This window comes from Ascaphus truei, chromosome 23 (assembly GCF_040206685.1).
Source record: "Ascaphus truei isolate aAscTru1 chromosome 23, aAscTru1.hap1, whole genome shotgun sequence".
NCBI classification, from domain to species: Eukaryota; Metazoa; Chordata; class Amphibia; order Anura; family Ascaphidae; genus Ascaphus; species Ascaphus truei.
This window is the reverse complement of record NC_134505.1, coordinates 2,341,587-2,366,648: the sequence shown is the minus strand read 5'-3', so window position 1 is coordinate 2,366,648 and position 25,062 is coordinate 2,341,587. Positions and strand designations below refer to the sequence as shown.

General features: G+C 55.0%; 1 protein-coding gene across 1 annotated transcript in view; it reads left to right on the top strand.

Annotated features, from left to right (window-relative positions):
• C23H17orf113 (chromosome 23 C17orf113 homolog) overlaps positions 1-25,062 on the top strand; it is a 107,019-nt gene that overhangs the window by 6,716 nt on the left and 75,241 nt on the right. The window lies entirely within an intron of this gene.

The following is a 25,062-nucleotide window of genomic DNA, read 5'->3' as shown; positions in this document are numbered from 1 at the left end:
GCCCCCCTGCCCTTTGCCCCACCTTCCCATTGCCCCCCCTGCCCTTTGCCCCCCCTGCCCTTTGCCCCCCCTGCCCTCCCGCCCCTCCCTGCCCTTTGCCCTCCTGCCCCTCCCTGCCCTTTGCCCCCCACCCCTCCCTGCCCTTTGCCCCCCCACCCCTCCCTGCCCTTTGCCCCCCCGCCCCTCCCTGCCCTTTGCCCCCCTGCCCTTCCCTTTGCCCCCCTGCCCTTCCCTTTGCCCCCCCTGCCCTTCCTTTGCCCCCCTTCCCTGCCCTTTGCCCCCCTCTTCCCTGCCCGTTGCCCCCCATGCCCCTTCCCCCCGCCCTTCCACACCCCTTCCCCCCGCCCTTCCACGCCCCTTCCCCCCCGCCCTTCCACGCCCCTTCTCCCCCCCGCTCTTCCACGCCCCTTCCCCCCCCCCGCTCTTCCACTCTCCTTCCCCCCCCCAACCTTCCACTCCCCTTCCCCCCCCCACCCTTCCACTCCCCTTCCCCCCCCCACCCTTCCACTCCCCTTCCACTCCCCTTCCCCCCCCCACCCTTCCCCCCCCCACCCTTCCACTCCCCTTCCCCCCCCCACCCTTCCCCCCCCCACCCTTCCACTCCCCTTCCCCCCCCCCCCACCCTTCCACTCCCCTTCCCCCCCCCCACCCTTCCACTCCCCTTCCCCCCCCCCCCACCCTTCCACTCCCCTTCCCCCCCCCAGCCCCCTCCACTCCTCTTCCCCCCCCTCCCTTCCCCCCCCCACCCTTCCACTCCCCTTCCCCCCCCCCACCCTTCCACTCCCCTTCCCCCCCCCACCCTTCCACTCCCCTTCCCCCCCCCAGCCCCTCCACTCCTCTTCCCCCCCCCCTCCCTCCCCCCCCCCACCCTTCCACTCCCCTTCCCCCCCCCCACCCTTCCACTCCCCTTCCCCCCCCCCACCCTTCCACTCCCCTTCCCCCCCCCAGCCCTTCCACAACGCCCGGGCAACGCCGGGTATATCAGCTAGTAATATTATAACACAAAGTAAAGAAGCGCCAGCTCCATCGCACAATACAATTAAAATCTCAACTGCAGGACTGCTCCCTCCTTCCACCTCTGGTCGCCGCTCTCCCCCAGGCTGTCTCACCTTTGCACTTGTTACCTCCGCCGCCCTCTCCCGCCTCGTACCTCTCCCGCTAACCTCTCCCTACCGATGGGGAGCGCTCTTCCTCTCAGCATTCCTTCTACTTCCATTTTTAAACCCCACGTGAAAATTCACCTCCTTAAAAAGCATCTCGTTAAACCGTTTTTTTTTTTTTACGCCTCCTCGCCGGACGCCCGTGACCTCCCCTGACTGCACTTCTAATAATGTGTGTGTGTGTGCCCCCTATCATAGCACTTAGAGTGTGAGCTCTTCGGCGCAGCGTCTCCTTCAGCCTTGTGTTGTCATTTCCCCCGGCGCCGCGTATTCCTATTGTTTGTAAACGTACGTTATTTACCTCGTGTTGCACAGCGCCGCGTACTGTCTGCGAGTAGGGTTACCGGGCTCTGCACTTCTGTAACCCCCAGGCGGTGTACTGCGGCAGGCAGAAGCGTGTAGGGGGGATCCCACGTTACAACGGATAAGGCCACGACCGCAGTGTGCGTGACGGGTTTGCCTGGTGGCGTTCGTTCACTTGCGACGGGGGTGGCGTGGCGTGCGGGCGCACGACGTCACGCGTCAGGGTCGCCCTCACCGGCCGAACCTCCGCCGTGACGCGGCCAACGGTCGAAAGCCGCCGCGCCGAAAGACTAAAAAATCTTGCCAAGTCGGTCGCACCTTGTGTGCGCGCGCGCACACGCACGCCGACCGGGGACCTGCCCCCCCATAGAGGGGCTGTACTTTGTGTGTCCGGCGCCACACGCTGTCGCGGACACCGGGGTGACGTAGCCAAGGTGCGCTCATTTGCATGGCATTACCCAGAATCCCTGGCTGCTGCGGAAGCAGCGCGTGCGAAGAGATAATGGGGCAGGGCAGGGCCTGGCTGAGACGTGTGACTGCGCTCACAGCGTGGGGGGGGGGGGGGGGGGAGACTCTAATGGGATGCACGTTCCTCTCGGCGTTTCTCAGGAAATCAGGCCCTGACGGCCTCCTGCTGCGAGGCGCTGATTGCATCCAATTCATTCGCGTGTGAAGAGGCGGACGAGAGCTCCCTTACAAATACTGTATATAGCGCTCTCCCCCGCCCCCGCCCCCCCCCCCCCGGGTCTGTGTATCTCCAGAAAGCTCCTTAGTCCGACTTCCCAGCATCCCCTGCACACGTACGCCCTTGTCACATTGCCCCCCCCCCCCCCCCCAGTCAGTCACCAGAGCGGAGGGTCTGACACTCCGGACGGGTGTTTGTAAAAAGGGCGCAGTCTCTGATTTGCATTGCAGCGCTGGAAGAAAAAATAAACCCCCCCCCGCCTCCCCACCTTATCCCGCCGTGGTGATTACAACGTGAGGGGGGTAGAGACGAAAGGGTTAAACTCATGGCGCCGTTCATTCATTTCTAAAGATTAGCACTCCCTGGGAGAAGTTGGTGCACCTGAGCAGTTACAGCTGCAATCTCTCCCCGCCCCCCCCCCCCACCCCCCCAGAATGCTGCGGGTCGTGCTGGCGAGCGGCCATTTTTATTTCCCAAAGGTTCCCAGCACGTGTTATCCACTGAATCTAAAGGCTTGTGGGCGAAGGGCGAGGCGGTCCTGCCACAGAAGATGCCTTACTGTTGTATGTATGTATAGCTTTGTTTATATGGCGCCCACAGAGTACGCTGCACTTTTACAAGAGAGACAACACAGTACAGAGAGATGATGCAACAAGTACAACAGGAAAGGAAACCCCTGCCCCGCAGAGCTTACAATCTAAGTGGTATGTTGGAGAGAGTTGCAGACACAGCAGGTGAGGGAATAAGTGCAGTAGATGGCAGGGCTTGGACACCATGGTTGGTAGGAGTGACTGTGGGTGTGGGACAGTAGATGGCAGGGCTTGGACACCATGGTTGGTAGGAGTGACTGTGGGTGTTGGACAGTAGATGGCAGGGCTTGGACACCATGGTTGGAAGGAGAGACTGCGGGTGTGGGACAGTAGATGGCAGGGCTTGGACACCACGGTTGGTAGGAGAGACTCTGGGTGTGGGACAGTAGATGGCAGTGCTTGGACACCACGGTTGGTAGGCGTGACTGTGGGTGTGGGCCAGTAGATGGCAGTGCTTGGACCCCATGGTTGGTAGGAGTGACTGTGGGTGTGGGACAGTAGATGGCAGGGCTTGGACACCATGGTTGGTAGGAGTGACTGTGGGTGTGGGACAGTAGATGGCAGGGCTTGGACACCATGGTTGGTAGGAGTGTCTGTGGGTGTGGGACAGTAGATGGCAGGGCTTGGACACCACGGTTGGTAGGATTGACTGTGGGCGTAGGACAGTAGATGGCAGTGCTTGGACACCATGGTTGGTAGGAGTGACTGTGGGTGTGGGACAGTAGATGGCAGGGCTTGGACACCATGGTTGGTAGTAGAGACTGTGGGTGTGGGACAGTAGATGTCAGGGCTTTCACACCACGGTTGGTAGGCGTGACTGTGGGTGTGGGACAGTAGATGGCAGTGCTTGGACACTATGGTTGGTAGGAGAGACTGTGGGTGTGGGACAGTAGATGGCAGTGCTTGGACCCCATGGTTGGTAGGAGAGACCGTGGGTGTGGGACAGTAGATGGCAGGGCTTGGACACCATGGTTGGTAGGAGTGACTGTGGGTGTGGGACAGTAGATGGCAGGGCTTGGACACCATAGTTGGTAGGAGTGACTGTGGGTGTGGGACAGTAGATGGCAGGGCTTGGACACCATGGTTGGTAGGAGAGACTGTGAGTGTGGGACAGTAGATGGCAGGGCTTGGACACCATGGTTGGTAGGAGTGACTGTGGGTGTGGGACAGTAGATGGCAGGGCTTGGACACCATGGTTGGTAGGAGAGACTGTGGGTGTGGGACAGTAGATGGCAGGGCTTGGACACCATGGTTGGTAGGAGTGACTGTGGGTGTGGGACAGTAGATGGCAGGGCTTGGACACCATGGTTGGTAGGAGAGACTGTGGGTGTGGGACAGTAGATGGCAGGGCTTGGACACCATGGTTGGTAGGAGAGACTGTGGGTGTGGGACAGTAGCCAGGAGTCCCGGCTGTTGGGAGGCTTCGTGTAAGAGGTGCGTTTTCAGGTTGGACTTTGAAGGTGGGGAGAGAAGGTGCTTGGTGCATGCCGAGTCCCACAGGTAAGGGGCAGTGAGGGGGGTGGAACAGGTTTAAAGCGAGCGAGAGAGAGAGAGAGCAGTAGTAGAGATGAAAGGGGTAGAGTGGACACCGTTATGGGCAGAGCGCAGAAGACGAGCATGGGGGGCAGAACAAGGGAATGAACTGCAGTCCAGTTGAAAGATCACGTCCAAGGAAGCTTCAGCTTTCAGGAACGAGTCCAGTGGATCTACCTCTGTGACCCGGTGCCAGAGGGCGGTCTGAGTGCCTCTCTTTATGCCGGTTAGAAGACCTCGGCTTGTGCCACAGGGCGTTGCCAGGGTGTCTCCAACACAGGGCAAACAAGCCGACCAGCAAACACAGGACAGAGGCCTTGTGTGAAGCTGTTATTACAACCTGCTCCTGCGTCCTCACTCGCGTCCCAGCACAGAGCATCTTTTATGCACGGGGGGGGGGGGTGGGGGGGACGGACTCAACGCTGGTTACCGATCGTCAGAGCCTTAAAAACAGCAGGGCACAGGGCACCCTTTGTGGGTTCCCCAACACACACACCTCCACCCCCCCCCCCCGCCCTCCCCAAAGCTTCTTTGATGGCTGATCTTTAAAAAGGCAAGGGGGACGGTCTTGCCCCCCCACTCCCAATGTAAATCGCACCTTCTTCCTACAAAGCAGCAATCCGTTTACGAAAGTCCTCCCGTTTTTAAATACTTAATTCCGCAACTTGCCCTTTAACCCCCCCCCCCCCTCACCCCCCTGCGCTCCCCTCGGGGGGGGGGGGGGGGCCCTGCTAATCCAAGGCAAACAGTCCGGCATGTTTCTGCTGAGGCTGCTGTGTGCGAGTCCTACACGCCGAAATATTGGCCAGTACCCCCCCCTGTGAATTAATACTGTATATAAAGCCCCCATTGAGAATTAATACTGTATATAAAGCCCCCCGGGGCTAGTTTTTATTTTTGGAATGATGTACTTTTTTGTTGTTGTTTTTTTAAAATTTTTATTTTGCTTATTCTGCACAAGAGAATTTTTTGGGGGCGGGGGGCGCGGGGGGGGGGGGCGGGGACGTGTGAAACGACCCCCTTATTTTTTATTATTATTATAAATCTTACACCCGTATACATTTTCACGTTTGGGTTTTACTTACACACGGTTAACATCGTCTTTGTGAATTTGCCGTTCAAACAGTTAAACCCGGGGGGGTTCGGCAACTTTAAAAAAAAAATCCGTTTGTGCCCCTCCCCCCCTTTGCCCCCCTTACCTTTCCTCCGGCATCGGTGGCGTCATTTGACGGCGCGTTGCCGGAGAGCAGGTAAGAGACATACAGAAGCCACTAGCGCCCCCCCCCCCCCCGGCATTTTATTTAAATGTTGTGTGACATAAGTTTCACATTTTGTGTTGAACTATGAACCTGTTAACATCTCCAGACATTATATATATGCTCAGGACACTATATACTGCCTGGGATCGGGCACACAGTTTGGGGGATTATTAAGCGTGTGTTCCCCCCACGCGCTCAGGACACTATATACTGCCTGGGATCGGGCACACAGTTTGGGGGATTATTAAGCGTGTGTTCCCCCCCACGCGCTCAGGACAGTATATACTGCCTGGGATCGGTCACACAGTTTGGGGGATTATTAAGCGTGTGTTCCCCCCACGCGCTCAGGACACTATATACTGCCTGGGATCGGGCACACAGTTTGGGGGATTATTAAGCGTGTGTCCCCCCACGCGCTTAGGACACTATATACTGCCTGGGATCGGGCACACAGTTTGGGGGATTATTAAGCGTGTGTTCCCCCCACGCGCTCAGGACACTATATACTGCCTGGGATCGGGCACACAGTTTGGGGGATTATTAAGCATGTGTTCCCCCCCACGCGCTCAGGACAGTATATACTGCCTGGGATCGGTCACACAGTTTGGGGGATTATTAAGCGTGTGTTCCCCCCACGCGCTCAGGACACTATATACTGCCTGGGATCGGGCACACAGTTTGGGGGATTATTAAGCGTGTGTCCCCCCACGCGCTTAGGACACTATATACTGCCTGGGATCGGGCACACAGTTTGGGGGATTATTAAGCGTGTGTTCCCCCCACGCGCTCAGGACACTATATACTGCCTGGGATCGGCCACACAGTTTGGGGGATTATTAAGCGTGTGTTCCCCCCACGCGTTTAGGACACTATATACTGCCTGGGATCACTCACACAGTTTGGGGGATTATTAAGCGTGTGTTCCCCCCCACGCGCTCAGGACACTATATACTGCCTGGGATCACTCACACAGTTTGGGGGATTATTAAGCGTGTGTTCCCCCCCACGCGCTCAGGACACTATACACTGCCTGGGATCACTCACACAGTTTGGGGGATTATTAAGCGTGTGTTCCCCCCCACGCGCTCAGGACAGTATATACTGCCTGGGATCGGTCACAGTTTGGGGGATTATTAAGCGTGTGTTCCCCCCCACACGCTCAGGACACTATATACTGCCTGGGATCGGGCACACAGTTTGGGGGATTATTAAGCGTGTGTTCCCCCCCACGCGATCAGGACACTATATACTGCCTGGAAGCGGGCACACAGTTTGGGGGATTATTAAGCGTGTGTTCCCCCCCACGCGCTCAGGACACTATATACTGCCTGGGATCGGGCACACAGTTTGGGGGATTATTAAGCGTGTGTTCCCCCCCACGCGCTCAGGACACTATATACTGCCTGGAAGCGGGCACACAGTTTGGGGGATTATTAAGCGTGTGTTCCCCCCCACGCGCTCAGGACACTATATACTGCCTGGGATCAGTCACACTATTTAGTTAGCAAATAGTCTGAGGAGTCGCCAATCAGATTGATTCATTAGGGGCTCACATATTGTCTAGCAGGGGGAGCACAGTGTTATAAAGGTTGGGGGACCCCCCCCTCCTTTATAACCCTTTCACTGACCCCGGGCAGCCCTGTAACATTACCAGTGGGACCTATATCCTTAAACCTTTTGGGGGAGGGAATGCCCACGTCGCAGTGCATCGTCGGCCTCTCCGGCAGCCAAGTGGTTAAACGCGCCGGGGAAAAGGGGGGGGGTGCGACCGTCTAACCTGCCCAATCCTATTAGGGGGGAGAAGGTCGTGCCAGCAAGCTGCTAACAAAACCTCCCGCGCCGCAACGCGCTCTCCGTGTTTCCGGCCGCGCTCGCACACGCCGCGCTCGTTACTTATTCATACGAGCAATTAAAGAAAGCAATCTGCAGCTATCGGAGAAGCTCAAGTGCTGCGGTCGGGTCTGAACTGCAAATCTCCCCCCCCCCCCCCTTCCTGTCGCTTGTCAGAGGGAAAGCGTTGAAGAGCGCGATGTGCAGAGCGGCGTGGGGGGGGGGGGGGGGGACCCTCGGCGCGCAGAAACGTTTGTTTGGATCACACTGCTCCCAGCTCGGTTTCCATCTATAAATCAATACGATCGTTGTCACCGGGGCGGCTGCTGTTCTTCCTGTCTTTTCACCCAGAATGCAATTGGTTAGAAAAGTGGTTCATAACTCCCAGTGCTCCAACCCCCTCCCCCCCTCCGCAATAGGTCAGAGTTTTATGGATATCCCTGCTTCAGCACAGGTGGCTCCAATGATTGAATGATCGATGGCAGATTGAGCCACCTGTGCTGAAGCAGGGATACCCTTGAATCGGGACGTGCTGGCGGTTCTCGAGGATTGGAGTTGCGAAAACCCTACGTACGCCTGCGTCTTGTTGTCCTCGCTGGGAACGCCAGTTTGGGTTTGGAGACTTCCGTCCGATCCTTCGCGGCTTCGGTGACAGGATAAAACCCCGCGCCCGGCGGAACGTAACCCAATGGCGGTAACTCTCACGGCCGGGGTCGAAATTTGACTTGTTTATGGTACGTCTTGCTGGGTGGGTAAGCATGTTTCACTCCCTGCAAGGCGGCCTCACTCGCACTCACTGGGCGGCCTCACTCGCACTCACTGGGCGGCCTCACTCGCACTCACTGGGCGGCCTCACTCGCACTCACTGGGCGGCCTCACTCGCACTCACTGGGGCGGCCTCACTCGCACTCACTGGGCTTCTTCACTCGCACTCACTGGGTGTCTTCACTCGCACTCACTGGGAGGCCTCACTCACACTCACTGGGCGGCCTCGCTCGCACTCACTGGGTGGCCTCGCTCGCACTCACTGGGCGGCCTCGCTCGCACTCACTGGGTGGCCTCGCTCGCACTCACTGGGTGGCCTCATTCGCACTCACTGGGTGGCCTCACTCGCACTCACTGGGCGGCCTCACTCGCACTCACTGGGCGGCCTCACTCGCACTCACTGTGCGGCCTCACTCGCACTCACTGGGCGGCCTCACTGGGCGGCCTCACTCGCACTCACTGGGCGGCCTCACTCGCACTCACTGGGCGGCCTCACTCGCACTCACTGGGTGGCCTCACTCACACTCACTGGGTGGCCTCACTCACACTCACTGGGCATCTTCACTCGAACTCACTGGGCGTCTTCACTCCCACTCACTGGGAGGCCTAACTTGCACTCACTGGGCGTCTTCACTCGAACTCACTGGGCGGCCTCACTCGCACTCACTGGGCGGCCTCACTCGCACTCACTGGGCGGCCTCACTCGCACTCACTGGGCGGCCTCACTCACACTCACTGTGCAGCCTCACTCGCACTGACTGGGCGGCCTCATTCGCACTCACTGGGCGGCCTCACTCGCACTCACTGGGTGGCCTCACTCACACTCACTGGGCGTCTTCACTCGATCTCACTGGGCGGCCTCACTCGCACTCACTGGGCAGCCTCACTCACACTCACTGGGCGTCTTCACTCGAACTCACTGGGCGGCCTCACTCGCACTCACTGGGCATCTTCATTTGCACTCACTGGGCGTCTTCACTCGCACTCACTGGGCGTCTTCACTCGCACTCACTGGGTGTCTTCACTCGCACTCACTGGGCGTCTTCTCTATCTGCCGCCCAGTCCCACTCGCTGCCAGCCGACCTCACTCGCCGAACGTCCCGTCTCGCACGAGGGGCGGGCAGTCTCCGTCTCCGGTGACTGGGAGTTGGGACCTTAACCCTTTGCTATTGGACGGGAAATGTGAACACAAGACTTCCGTGTCCTGCGGGGCACCTTAACGCGTCGACTCTTTTTGCTGGCAACATATACCCAAAATGAAATGGTTCAACACCGCCAGCACCAAAAACATAGGCACAGAGACGGTGACGGCAAGATGAGAACCGCTTGGCCTGCCCACTCTGCCCATTTGCCCACGGCCTGCGGCCTTGCGCCTATTCCAATCATGCTTGAAATCCCTGTACTGTACCAAGCCCCTGCCACCTCTGCTGGGCGGCAGTTCCACGGATCCACCACCCTTTTCCCGTGAAAGTTCTTCCTCGCATATCCTCCCTCCCCCCCTCGCCTCCCTGCCCGCCAACGTCCGAGGGTGGGAACCTCTTGTTCCAAATGTCATTTTTTGTTTCTGCCACGTGCCGCCACGCCTCCCCGATTGCGTCTACCCCCCTCCCCCCCTCCAAGCCACAAATCGCTGCAGCACACAGGCGCGCGTGACTCCACGCGCACTGCCGCGCGCTCACCATGGAACGCGGCCTATCTCTCTCTCTCCTCTCTTTTCTCTGGAACATGCTTCCCTCCCTTCACCCTGTCGGGAACAAACCCCCCTCCCCTCCTTTATGTATTTGAAAGTTATACCACTTCTGACATTGGCGTGTGTCAGTGGAACATCGTACTGGCGGGTATCAGTTTCCTGGCGCTTTAATTACAGTGAAATTGAGCATGTCCCCCCCACCCGCCCCCCCCCCCCCCTGCAGTTCTTGGGCTTGCAGGGATTTTCCGGCGAGAAGTCGTTTTTGTAACAGCGGTAACATCGCGCGGCCCGTTTCCACCTGCTGGATCTGTTATAGGTCAGGCCTGCTCGGTTTACTCATTTAAAATCCCAGTTTAAAGCGGCAGACCAGGCAATATCCTCCATGTGTGTTTTTTTTAAAATAAATCTGTTCTGTACTATGAGATAATACGTGTAGCATTTTTTTTTTATTTTTAAGCAACTCTGAACGACATTTTTAATGTATTATCATGGAACAAGCATTTTTTGTTTCTATAGCAACCATTTACCTAGTCTCACCCCCTTCCTCTTCTGAAACAGGCTCCGGCACACCGCCCCTGTTTGAGCCCCGCCCTCTCTCTAGCAGTGCACCAATTGTATCTAGTGGCTGCCTGGTCACATGACCTTCCCCACAGAACTTTGCATCTTTGGTCCTCTTCTGCTGCACTGACAGCCATTTAGTGAACCCCCCCCTGAGCCGAATCTTCGCTGATCGATCCCAGGAGAACGGATCGATCGGCAACTTAGCTAATTACTGATCATTGTGTGAGCTGTATTGACGCGCATATTAAAGGGGGGAACATTTTTATATAACGGCAGCTCAGACGTTGCTTTAAAGTTCGGTGTGAAAAATCAGGCGTCTCTTTCATGCGTTCACTAATGACTCTTTTATTGATGATGGACTTCCATGTCTTCCGGCGGGCTGGCTGGCTGTCCGTAACGGATTGAAACCGGTTTAATACTGTAACAAAAGATGAACAACAATGCCACATCCAACATGACAAATGATATATAGTACATTACTGTGTATCTGCTCTTCCTTCATAAATTTGGGTTATTTAGTTCAATACTTTAGCCACAATATTTGAAGCCTGCGACCACGTCCCCGGCGACCCCATTTCCGTAGGCCACCCACCACCGGTATTATGCTGTCTCACGATCGGGTGGCGGACGCGTCACGCGGCTGCTTCGCCCTCATTGGCCAAACCGCTGGCGTGACCCGCGGCCTATCGCGCGAAAGCAATTCGAATGGTATTTTCAAAATTCGCCGGTCGCTCTGCCCGCTAAGGGCGGGGCCTCATTGAGGAACGCACACCTTGTGTTTCGCGGAGCGCGATGTCGCGGGCGCCTGCACTACAATGGCGGGCATCTGCTGCATAGAGACGAGGAATCGGCCATCAGCCGTCCCTTCTGGTCCCTGCAAAATAAATACGATTTTTTTTTTTTTTTAAACTCGTGTATGTATATCTTTATTTATATGGCGCCGGCTATATATGTGAGCTAATATGAACAAGCGCTTCACCGTAAACAGGAAAAGGAGTCCCTGCCCTGAAGAGCTTGCAATCTAAGTTCATTTAACTCTTCACACTGCATAGCCTATATAGTGTACACATTTTTTTTAAAAATACATTTGTAGGCTGCCATTTTAAAGTCCCTGACGGGCGTAAGCCTGTCCTCCTGTCTGTCCTACCAAAGGCTTCCACAAGCATCGGGACGAGTTTCAGAAGCCGGACTTTGTGGCTCCGAGAACAGGACAGGCTTCCCCCCCTCGCCCCGGGGGGAGAGGAAGCAGAACGGGACGAGTTTCAGAAGCCGGACTTTTTTTGCCCCTAGAACAGGACAGCCTTTCCTCCTCCCCCCGCCCCCCTCACCCCGGGGGGGGGGGGAGGAAGCAGCTCCTAATTGAAGGAAAATAAACAGTGAATGGAGGTTGAAGGGGCTGGCGAGGAAGAAAGAAAGGGTCTCGTTGTAATGGCAGAACGTATAAAGGAGCAGGATTTGCAGTCACCGGAGTGAAGTGTGTTCTATAAATACGTCTTTATGGCTCTCTGCTGGCGTGAGACAGGCTCTCTTATGCACCGCCTTGGCTCCGGCCCTGACCTGGTGAAAGGAAAGCCTTTGACTAGAGAGATCAGAGGGGAGAAGGTACAGTGGACACCTTGTTGCAGGGGGCTGCCCGTGCGTTCGCCGTCACCGGGCGCTGGGTGTTTTTCTACCGTGTTGATAACATTCGGGCTCGGTTCGTAATGAACACTTCAGAAGGCCCACGTGGTTTCCCGCCCCATCTTTCTCCAACGATGTGTGTGTATATATAATATATATTAGTCATTCTCAGCTTCAGCCCGTGTCTCCCCACTGCGAGATGAAGCCTCCCCAGTGATCTCCCAGGTCCTGCGGTTACAGCCTCTCTTCTCCACGTCGCTCCCACACACTCCCTCATCCCTTCCTCTCCAGCCCGTGTCTCCCCACTGCTGGATGAAGCCTCCCCAGTGATCTCCCAGGTCCTGCGGTTACAGCCTCTCTTCTCCACGTCGCTCCCACACATTCCCTCATCCCGTCCTCTCCAGCCCGTGTCTCCCCACTGCTGGATGAAGTCTCCCCAGTGATCTCCCAGGTCCTGCGGTTACAGCCTCTCTACTCCACGTCGCTCCCACACATTCCCTCATCCCATCCTCTCCAGCCCGTGTCTCCCCACTGCTGGATGAAGCCTCCCCGGTGATCTCCCAGGTCCTGCGGTTACAGCCTCTCTTCTCCCCGTCGCTCCCACACACTCCCTCATCCCATCCTCCCCAGCCCGTGTCTCCCCACTGCTGGATGAAGCCTCCCCAGTGATCTCCCAGGTCCTGCGGTTTCACCCTCTCTTGTGGCCGTTAGTTTATTGAATTCCCTCGTAAATACGAATGTATTAAAGTACCATTAGACTTGCGTGCGCTTCCATAGGTGGTACGGTACATATATATTTTTTCAAATGATGAAAGGATACTTTCAATGCATCTTAATTCTGTATTTTTTCTTCCTTACTGCCAAAGGGTTAGAAAATCCTGAGGTGCCTACAAACGCAAATAAAGTGCGCCGAAGGAGACTATCCCAATCGATTATCCCACATATTAAAGTGAATACAAAAACGGGGATTGGTGATCCAGGGCAAAATATTCGCATCGAGTAAGAAATCATAAAAATAGTACAGCTCAGCCCCCTTATAACGGCTGCGCTTGGGGTCCAAAGAATCGCATCGCGTTATAAGCGGATCGCGTTAGAAATAATGTACAGCTGTACACATTGTACAACAAAGTATTTAAGACGCCAATAACCGTGTTTGTAAAGTATTCATTCGTACGATAAATCGGGAGCCCACGCGTGCACCGCGCTATAAGCGGATCCGCGCTGTAGCGGATCGCGCTATAACTTCTGGGACACCGCACACACGTGGTGTGGTGGATTTGGGTTCTGAGCTTTCCGGGGGGGGGAGGGGGGGGGGGCGGCGTGTCTCACTTTTTATAGAGACTCCGGAGTGGGTATAATCCCGGCCCGGCCTTGCTCTAATCCCACCCGAGGGAGCGGCAGTGGACGCGGTCGTGATTTATTCAGCGTGTCTTTTTAGCGTAGAGAGCGCGGCCCGGCCACTTCTCCCCCCCTCGCGCACACGGCCTCCCCCCCCCCCCCCCCCCCCCCGGGCAAGTGTCCGTAACGAGCATTTTTTTTTTTTCATTGACTGAACACATCCAGGTTGTGGGCCGATTAAAAGCTTTTTGGGGTTAAGCCTGGCGCTGAAATATTTACAGCGTCGTAACGCTAAGGAGAGGCCGCTGCCGGAGGCGAGAGCCATTAAACCCCCATCTGCTCTTAGCGGGGGAAGTGTTTGGTTTATACGTTCTGTATATTGCACTGTCAACCAGCAGAACTCCCCTGTATAACACCTTGTTGCTAAGGAGCTCTGCTTTCCTGTTCATATTGGGATTATAAGGTGTTTTTTTTAAGCAGGGACGGTTTCCCTTCTGATTAATGACAGGAGGGAGTACTTACTCGCTGTAATGTGTATATATATATATATTTATCCCATGTTTTACCGTACATTGTATTATATATGCAGCTCAACCCCCTTTATAACGCTGCGCTTGGGGATCCAAAGAATCACATGGCGCTATAAGCGGATCGCGTTAGAAATAATGGTACCATTGTGTGCGTCGTACAACAAAGTATTTAAGACGCCAACAACCGTGTTTGTAAAGTATTCATACGTACGATAAACTGGGAGCCCACGCGTACAACGCGATACAAGCGGATCCGCGCTGTAACGGATCGCGCTATAACGGGGTTGAGCTGCAGTATATCTTTATCTATACAGCTCCCACTAACGTACATGGCGTTTTCACAGGTACGTCCTGGGCACCGCTATTTCCATAATCCCTGGCCTGTTGGTGACCCTTGAAGACTGGCGTGTCCCACCACCCCCCCACGCCCCTCCTTGACTACTGTATATATTGGGTCAGGCCAGGTGTTGAAATGTAGGCTACAGAACCCGGGCATGCCTAACGCTGGCATTATGGTGCCGGCGTCGCTGCGGACTCCTGGCAACCTCTCTGCTGTATTTTCTTATGGGAGCTACCCCCGTCCGCGCCTGCGCGCTTCCAGCCGCGCGTTGACGCAGTAGAGTTTTGAAAATACAAAACAAACTTTTTTTATTTTCAGGCGGCTGCCGCGTGACGTCAGCGCGCGCGCGCGAGCCGGTTCAGCCACATGAGGCGGCGAACCAGCTTCGTGACGCGTCCGCCACGCCTCCCCCGTAACGCGACTACCGATCTCTCTGCAGCCGAGTTCACAAATCGCCTGGGCTGTAGGGAGTGAGCGTCGCTGCTCGTTTGCACGCCGGCCGCACGCGCGTAAAACCTGAATCCCGGTTGCTGTCTGCAGGGGGCCCGGGGGAGGGGGACGGGGGAAGGCAGGGGGCACGAGTGGTTCCCGCGCCTGATTGGCACACGGCAATTAGTGGTGATAAAGTTATACAAGGGGTGTCACACGGACAGGCAGCTGCAGGGCTGGGGACTTGGCGCGGGCCTGCGCCTCCTGGCTGAGAAACGCTAGTTGTCACGTTGTCCGTTGGACCTGTGTGTGTGTGTTTTTTTTTAATGATACCAGGTGGCCCCAGCGCTGCAACTCGGTAGCTGTGTAACTGAGACTCTCATGTTCAAGTAGCACTTAATGTCCGAGTGAGGGGAGGGGGGACTCGCCCTGCAAATAATTACAACGTGCTACATACTGAGACCGAGTATTGGTGTTTTGTTTGCGATCCCTTCCAAAGCTCTGTGTAATTAAAGAGCGGAGTCAGGGTACTCACTGAGCCGCTCCTTCTGCTGCTTCACACTCAGTGCCAGTCAGTGTCTTTACTCACTGAGCCACTCCCTCTCCTGCTTCACACTCAGTGCCAGTCAGTGTCTTTACTCACTGAGCCGCTCCTTCTCCTGCTTCACACTCAGTGCCAGTCAGTGTCTTTACTCACTGAGCCGCTCCTTCTGCTGCTTCACACTCAGTGCCAGTCAGTGTCTTTACTCACTGAGCCGCTCCTTCTGCTGCTTCAAACTCAGTGCCAGTCAGTGTCTTTACTCACTGAGCCGCTCCTTCTCCTGCTTCACACTCGGTGCCAGTCAGTGTCTTTACTCACTGAGCCGCTCCTCTCCTGCTTCACACTCAGTGCCAATCAGTGTCTTTACTCACTGAGCCGCTCCTTCTCCTGCTTCACACTCGGTGCCAGTCAGTGTCTTTACTCACTGAGCCGCTCCTTCTCCTGCTTCACACTCAGTACCAGTCAGTGTATTTACTCACTGAGCCGCTCCTTCTCCTGCTTCACACTCGGTGCCAGTCAGTGTCTTTACTCACTGAGCCACTCCTTCTCCTGCTTCACACTCGGTGCCAGTCAGTGTCTTTACTCACTGAGCCGCTCCTTCTGCTGCTTCAAACTCAGTGCCAGTCAGTGTCTTTACTCACTGAGCCGCTCCTTCTCCTTCTTCACACTCGGTGGCAGTCAGTGTCTTTACTCACTGAGCCGCTCCTTCTCCTGCTTCACACTCAGTGCCAGTGTCTTTACTCACTGAGCCGCTCCTCTCCTGCTTCACACTCGGTGCCAGTCAGTGTCTTTACTCACTGAGCCGCTCCTCTCCTGCTTCACACTCGGTGCCAGTCAGTGTCTTTACTCACTGAGCCGCTCCTTCTCCTGCTTCACACTCAGTGCCAGTGTCTTTACTCACTGTGCCACTCCTCCTGCTTCACACTCAGTACCAGTCAGTGTCTTTACTCACTGAGCCGCTCCTTCTCCTGCTTCACACTCGGTGCCAGTCAGTGTCTTTACTCACTGAGCCGCTCCTTCTCCTGCTTCACACTCAGTGCCAGTCAGTGTCTTTACTCACTGAGCCGCTCCTTCTCCTGCTTCACACTCAGTGCCAGTCAGTGTCTTTACTCACTGAGCCGCTCCTTCTGCTGCTTCAAACTCAGTGCCAGTCAGTGTCTTTACTCACTGAGCCGCTCCTTCTGCTGCTTCACACTCAGTGCCAGTCAGTGTCTTTACTCACTGAGCCGCTCCTTCTGCTGCTTCAAACTCAGTGCCAGTCAGTGTCTTTACTCACTGAGCCGCTCCTTCTCCTTCTTCACACTCGGTGGCAGTCAGTGTCTTTACTCACTGAGCCGCTCCTTCTCCTGCTTCACACTCAGTGCCAGTGTCTTTACTCACTGAGCCGCTCCTCTCCTGCTTCACACTCGGTGCCAGTCAGTGTCTTTACTCACTGAGCCGCTCCTTCTCCTGCTTCACACTCAGTGCCAGTGTCTTTACTCACTGTGCCACTCCTCCTGCTTCACACTCAGTACCAGTCAGTGTCTTTACTCACTGAGCCGCTCCTTCTCCTGCTTCACACTCGGTGCCAGTCAGTGTCTTTACTCACTGAGCCGCTCCTTCTCCTGCTTCACACTCAGTGCCAGTCAGTGTCTTTACTCACTGAGCCGCTCCTTCTCCTGCTTCACACTCAGTGCCAGTCAGTGTCTTTACTCACTGAGCCGCTCCTTCCCCTGTTACCTTATTTTTCTCTTCTCTCCAACTTCCCCACTCCCCTCTTGTCTATCCATACAATTACACACCTTCTTTCCAAACCACTTCTACGCCCCTCAATATAAAGCACCCCCACAAATCCTCCTCTCACCCCTTTCTCTGCACCTCCTCCTTGATGCTGGGGTTCTCTCTCCTAATCCTGCACCCAGATATATACGCGCCTGCTCTCACCCTCGCCTCCCTGCCACCTCTTCCCCTGCTAATGGTGTTAACACACCTAATTTAGTACAGCTCAACCCCGTTATAACGCGATCCGCTACAACGCGGATCCGCTTATAACGCGATGCACACGTGGCTCCCAATTTATCGTAATTATGAATACTTTACAAACACGGTTATTGGCGTCTTAAATACTTTATTTTACAACGCACACAATGGTACATTATTTCTAACGCGATCCGCTTATAGCGCGGTGTGATTCTTTGGGCCCCAAGCACAGCGTTATAAGGGGGGGTGAGCTGTATCAACAAACCTGAAAACGCACCTCTTACATGAAGCCTCCCAACAGCCGGGCCTCCTGGCCACTGTCCCACACCCACAGTCTCTCCTACCAACCATGGTGTCCAAGCCCTGCCATCTACTCTCCCACACCCACAGTCTCTCCTACCAACCATGGTGTCCAAGCACTGCCATCTACTGTCCCACACCCACAGGCACTCCTACCAACCATGGTGTCCAAGCCCTGCCATCTACTGTCCCACACCCACAGGCACTCCTACCAACCATGGTGTCCAAGCCCTGCCATCTACTGTCCCACACCCACAGTCACTCCTACCAACCATGGTGTCCAAGCACTGCCATCTACTGTCCCACACCCACAGTCACTCCTACCAACCATGGTGTCCACGCCCTGCCATCTACTGTCCCACATCCACAGTCTCTCCTACCAACCATGGTGTCCAAGCCCTGCCATCTACTGTCCCACACCCACAGTCACTCCTACCAACCATGGTGTCCAAGCCCTGCCATCTACTGTCCCACACCCACAGTCACTCCTACCAACCATGGTGTCCAAGCCCTGCCATCTACTGTCCCACACCCACAGTCACTCCTACCAACCATGGTGTCCAAGCCCTGCCATCTACTGTCCCACACCCACAGTCACTCCTACCAACCGTGGTGTCCAAGCCCTGCCATCTACTGCACTTATTCCCTCACCTGCTGCGTCTGCAACTCCCCCAACATCTCGCTTAGATTGTAAGCTCTGCGGGGCAGGGGTTTCCCTTCCTGTTGTCCCACCTTGCTGCGTTTTATTGTACTATTATAATTCCCCGGTTCTGTATTCTCTTGGTGGAAGCGCTGAGTACACTGTGGGCTATACATTCCCTCCTTGCTGCCTAACCTTCACGGGGCACTGAAGGAGTTGGGTTGCCGGTCGGGCAATTTCCCCCTCCTCCCGTTACAGAGGTTGAATGGCATAATAAGTCGGGTGTGAAGGGCACATATTTGTTGCTTATCAACTTGATCTGCCCGGGGGAGGGGGTCTGGGGGTGGGTGGGTGGGAGGAGGGGAAGGGGGGGGGGGGTCTGTGTCATGCTTGATTGCTAGCAGCGGACGCTCGGTTTGTGTTGTAGCGACCAAGAGCTAAGCCGCCTCTGTCCCAAGACAACCTCATGGTGTCACCGGGCCAGATCTCCGGAGGGACCGTGATAACCGGGTGACATGCGCCCGTACCCCTTCCCCCGCTCTCCCCCCCCCCCCCCCCCCCCACCCCGATCCATTCCAGAGATAACGTTCCCTCGCGATTTGGGCACTTGCCGGGGCGCGTCTGCCTGCCGTATTAGGCTAAGAGCGGGGGGCACCTGTTGCCCGAGCGATGGGTGCACTCTCTGGAGACGACGCGGCGGACGCGTCACCTGGCTGACTCGCCCTCCACGGCTGATCCGCCCGCGCGACGCGGCCCCGCCCGCCCCGACGGGGGGGAAAAACCCCAAAATCTTCCGCTCGCGCGCACCGCGACCGGCCCGTGTCAGCCGCTGCACTTTTGTTTGGCGCGGCGCGCTACACCGCACGCGCCGTCGCGCTACACCGCACGCGCCGCCTTCTCGGCGCAGTCGGGGGCTTCATAGAGGTGCAGAGTCGGCAAACCTACTCGTAGACAGCTGCTTCCACCTTGCGGGTCTCATCAGTGTGAGGCTGGCTATACTACGCGTGTAATAATAGCAGGCAGGGGATCTGTTCCATGACATCGTGGCACCGGAGGGGTTAAGAGACCTCCGTGTCACCCCCCCCCCCCTCATTGCCCTGTGAGTGACCAAATTTAACCCGACCCCTTGTCTATTTCCGAGGCGTGGGAGCTATTTGTGACGGCGGTGCCCGCCTTATCATTCGGGGCCTAATCTCATTTGTTAAGTAGTAGCTCATGCATTATTTACAGGTTATTAGGCAGGCTTACCGAGAAATAAATGCTTCATAAATCACATCAGGGCCTATAAATACTCGGGCGGGCCTTGCAAATAGACCGGCGGCGGGGGGGGGGGGGGGGCAGGACATCGAGCCCCCCCGGGAGGCAGGGCGGGCTGGATAAAAATATACATGGGTGTTTGTTTTTTTTTAACCCCTGCGCTGCTGGGCTGGGTTTGGCGGTCACCGTTTCCTGGGTTCAGACCAGGCTAACGTAAGGTACCTGCTGAATGTGGTGAGAGGAGCCTATGGAAGGGGCGGAGCTGATCACCGGGGTATGAAGACGGGGTGAGAGGAGCCTATAGAAGCAGAGCTGATCACAGGGTATGAAGATGGGAGAGAGGAGCCTATAGAAGGCGCAGCTGATTACCGGGTATGAAGACAGGGAGAGAGGAGCCTATAGAAGGGGCGGAGCTGATCACCAAGTATGAAGACGGGGTGAGAGGAGCCTATAGAAGGCGGAGCTGATTACCGGGTATGAAGACGGGAGAGAGGAGCCTATAGAAGGGGCGGAGCTGATCACTAAGTATGAAGACGGGGTGAGAGGAGCCTATAGACGGCGGAGCTGATCACCGGGTAGGAAGACGGGGTGAGAGGAGCCTATAGAAGGCGGAGCTTATTAAGCAGGTATGAAGACGGCATGAGAGGAGCCTATAGAAGGCGGAGCTTATTCAGCAGGTATGAAGACGGGGTGAGAGGAGCCTATAGAAGGCGGAGCTTATTCAGCAGGTATGAAGACGGGGTGAGAGGAGCCTATAGAAGGCGTAGCTTATTCAGCAGGTATGAAGACGGGATGAGAGGAGCCTATAGAAGGCGGAGCTTATTCAGCAGGTATGAAGACGGGGTGTGAGGAGCCTATAGAAGGCGGAGCTTATTCAGCAGGTATGAAGACGGGATGGGAGGAGCCTATAGAAGGCGGAGCTTATTCAGCAGGTATGAAGACGGGGTGAGAGGAGCCTATAGAAGGCGGAGTTGGCAGTGGGGCAAAAAGTTTTAGTAATCTGCTCTGAACACGAGGAAGACGCTAAAAGACGCCACTTCCTGCGTCAATAAAGCAGGCGTGTGCAGTGGTTGTTATTATCTCATTACTGGCTGTTTTCACGGCTATGTTTGTCCCCTAAGCACCAATTTATTGTTTTATACGACAGACGCTGAAAACTATATCCGTATTTCAGTATTGCGATCCTGAGGAAGGCGCGGCGGTGAAACCATGTATCTTATGTCCATGAAAGGGGAAGTTATTATGGATTTGAATCCTTGCTCCCTCGTTCAGTAACGTTGCTAAAGTTCAGGGACCCTTTTCGGAGACAGGTAGGATAAGGCTCTTTTGATGTCGGGGGTGGGAGGACGGATGGGTGCTGCCTGCGGGGAGTGGAGAAAGGGAGAATGAGCGGCAGCAATTGCAGACACGGTCTGCGTCAGGCGTCGTCATCCTGTTATAAGTGGAAATACAATCAAAGACAGCGAAGAAATGCAAGATAAGGTTGTTAATCTGCTTTATAGGGCATTGCAGCGGACTTTCCCAATCGGGCATATTAAGGGGGCACTGCACCTTATGCATGGAAATAGGGGGGGAAATTATTGGGTTAGGGGAGAAATATCAGATGCATTGTAAGGAACCCCAACCCTCTCTAATAGCGCGTCTGAGATCAGATGCATTGTAAGGAACCCCAACCCTCTCTAATAGCGCGTCTGAGATCAGATGCATTGTAAGGAACCCCAACCCTCTCTAATAGCGCGTCCGAGATCAGATGCATTGTAGGGAACCCCGACCCTCTCTAATAGCGCGTCCGAGATCAGATGCATTGTAAGGAACCCCGACCCTCTCTAATAGCGCGTCTGAGATCAGATGCATTGTAAGGAACCCCAACCCTCTCTAATAGCGCGTCTGAGATCAGATGCATTGTAAGGAACCCCAACCCTCTCTAATAGCGCGTCTGAGATCAGATGCATTGTAAGGAACCCCGACCCTCTCTAATAGCGCGTCTGAGATCAGGTGCATTGTAAGGAACCCCGACCCTCTCTAATAGCGCGCCTGAGATCAGATGCATTGTAAGGAACCCCGACCCTCTCTAATAGCGCGTCTGAGATCAGATGCAGTGTAAGGAACCCCGACCCTCTCTAATAGCGCGTCTGAGATCAGATGCATTGTAAGGAACCCCGACCCTCTCTAATAGCGCGCCTGAGATCAGATGCATTGTAAGGAACCCCGACCCTCTCTAATAGCGCGTCTGAGATCAGATGCATTGTAAGGAACCCCAACCCTCTCTAATAGCGCGTCTGAAATCAGATGCATTGTAAGGAACCCCGACCCTCTCTAATAGCGCGTCTGTGATCAGATGCATTGTAAGGAACCCCAACCCTCTCTAATAGCGCGTCTGAGATCAGATGCATTGTAAGGAATCCCGACCCTCTCTAATAGCGCGTCTGAGATGAGATGCATTGTAAGGAACCCCAACCCTCTCTAATAGCGCGTCTGAGATCAGATGCATTGTAAGGAACCCCGACCCTCTCTAATAGTGCGTCTGAGATCAGATGCATTGTAAGGAACCCCGACCCTCTCTAATAGCGCGTCTGAGATCAGATGCATTGTAAGGAACCCCGACCCTCTCTAATAGCGCGTCTGAGATCAGATGCATTGTAAGGAACCCCAACCCTCTCTAATAGCGCGTCTGAGATCAGATGCATTGTAAGGAACCCCAACCCTCTCTAATAGCGCGTCTGAGATCAGATGCATTGTAAGGAACCCCGACCCTCTGTAATAGCGCGTCTGAGGTCAGATGCATTATAAGGAACCCCGACCCTCTGTAATAGCGCGTCTGAGGTCAGATGCATTATAAGGAACCCCGACCCTCTCTAATAGCGCGTCTGAGATCAGATGCATGTAAGGAACCCCAACCCTCTCTAATAGCGCGCCTGAGATCAGACGCACTGTAAGGAACCCCGACCCTCTCTAATAGCGCGTCTGAGATCAGATGCATTGTAAGGAACCCCAACCCTCTCTAATAGCGCGTCTGAGATCAGATACATTGTAAGGAACCCCAATCCTCTCTAATAGCGCGTCTGAGATCAGATGCATTGTAAGGAACCCCAACCCTCTCTAATAGCGCGTCTGAGATCAGATGCATTGTAAGGAACCCCAACCCTCTCTAATAGCGCGCCTGAGATCAGACGCACTGTAAGGAACCCCGACCCTCTCTAATAGCGCGTCTGAGATCAGATGCATTGTAAGGAACCCCAACCCTCTCTAATAGCGCGCCTGAGATCAGATGCATTGTAAGGAACCCCGACCCTCTCTAATAGCGCGTCTGAGATCAGATACATTGTAAGGAACCCCGACCCTCTCTAATAGCGCGTCTGAGATCAGATGCATTGTAAGGAACCCCGACCCTCTCTAATAGCGCGTCTGAGATCAGACGCACTGTAAGGAACCCCGACCCTCTCTAATAGCGCGTCTGAGATCAGACGCACTGTAAGGAACCCCAACCCTCTCTAATAGCGCGTCTGAGATCAGATGCATTGTAAGGAACCCCGACCCTCTCTAATAGCGCGTCTGAGATCAGGTGCATTGTAAGGAACCCCGACCCTCTCTAATAGCGCGCCTGAGATCAGATGCATTGTAAGGAACCCCGACCCTCTCTAATAGCGCGTCTGAGATCAGATGCAGTGTAAGGAACCCCGACCCTCTCTAATAGCGCGTCTGAGATCAGATGCATTGTAAGGAACCCCGACCCTCTCTAATAGCGCGCCTGAGATCAGATGCATTGTAAGGAACCCCGACCCTCTCTAATAGCGCGTCTGAGATCAGATGCATTGTAAGGAACCCCAACCCTCTCTAATAGCGCGTCTGAAATCAGATGCATTGTAAGGAACCCCGACCCTCTCTAATAGCGCGTCTGTGATCAGATGCATTGTAAGGAACCCCAACCCTCTCTAATAGCGCGTCTGAGATCAGATGCATTGTAAGGAATCCCGACCCTCTCTAATAGCGCGTCTGAGATGAGATGCATTGTAAGGAACCCCAACCCTCTCTAATAGCGCGTCTGAGATCAGATGCATTGTAAGGAACCCCGACCCTCTCTAATAGTGCGTCTGAGATCAGATGCATTGTAAGGAACCCCGACCCTCTCTAATAGCGCGTCTGAGATCAGATGCATTGTAAGGAACCCCGACCCTCTCTAATAGCGCGTCTGAGATCAGATGCATTGTAAGGAACCCCAACCCTCTCTAATAGCGCGTCTGAGATCAGATGCATTGTAAGGAACCCCAACCCTCTCTAATAGCGCGTCTGAGATCAGATGCATTGTAAGGAACCCCGACCCTCTGTAATAGCGCGTCTGAGGTCAGATGCATTATAAGGAACCCCGACCCTCTGTAATAGCGCGTCTGAGGTCAGATGCATTATAAGGAACCCCGACCCTCTCTAATAGCGCGTCTGAGATCAGATGCATGTAAGGAACCCCAACCCTCTCTAATAGCGCGCCTGAGATCAGACGCACTGTAAGGAACCCCGACCCTCTCTAATAGCGCGTCTGAGATCAGATGCATTGTAAGGAACCCCAACCCTCTCTAATAGCGCGTCTGAGATCAGATACATTGTAAGGAACCCCAATCCTCTCTAATAGCGCGTCTGAGATCAGATGCATTGTAAGGAACCCCAACCCTCTCTAATAGCGCGTCTGAGATCAGATGCATTGTAAGGAACCCCAACCCTCTCTAATAGCGCGCCTGAGATCAGACGCACTGTAAGGAACCCCGACCCTCTCTAATAGCGCGTCTGAGATCAGATGCATTGTAAGGAACCCCAACCCTCTCTAATAGCGCGCCTGAGATCAGATGCATTGTAAGGAACCCCGACCCTCTCTAATAGCGCGTCTGAGATCAGATACATTGTAAGGAACCCCGACCCTCTCTAATAGCGCGTCTGAGATCAGATGCATTGTAAGGAACCCCGACCCTCTCTAATAGCGCGCCTGAGATCAGACGCACTGTAAGGAACCCCTGAGAGAGTGCTCGGCCGGCTGAAGGCCTTATTTGTATGCAACTGTTTGTCATCATCAAATCCCTGTACCCCCCGCTGCCGAATTTAGTGCCGCTTTGCAAATAAACACTGATAATAATAATAATTGAGGCGCTCGTTACTTTATTACATTGCCGCTTTTTTTTTACATGTCGCAAATAACGCTTGTGATGGTGCCGTGCGTGGCACTAACAGATAACTGAGAAGGGCCTTCGCTGCTACTTGTACCGCGCTGCTGCATATGCTGCCTCTATACATAAATCCCGATAACTCTGCAACTAGGGCCCGTTGGGTAAAAGTGTTGCTTATCATGGGGATATATATATATATATTTTTTTTGGTCTTTCACGCCCCACCCCCACCCCCCCTGCCTTTCACGCCCCACCCCCACCCCCCCTGCCTTTCACGCCCCACCCCCACCCCCCTGCCTTTCACGCCCCACCCCCACCCCCCTGCCTTTCACGCCCCACCCCCCCTGCCTTTCACGCCCCCCCGCTCCCTTCCTGCCTTTCACGCCCCACCCCCCCTGCCTTTCACGCCCCCCCACCCCCCCTGCCTTTCACGCCCCCCCACCGCCCATGCCTTTCACGCCCCTGCAATCACGGGCAACGCCGGGTATATCAGCTAGTGTATATATATATATATATATATATCAAAACAAAACAGAAATAATAAAGGAGCGCCTAATGCAACAACCTGCCTAACTGTGAATA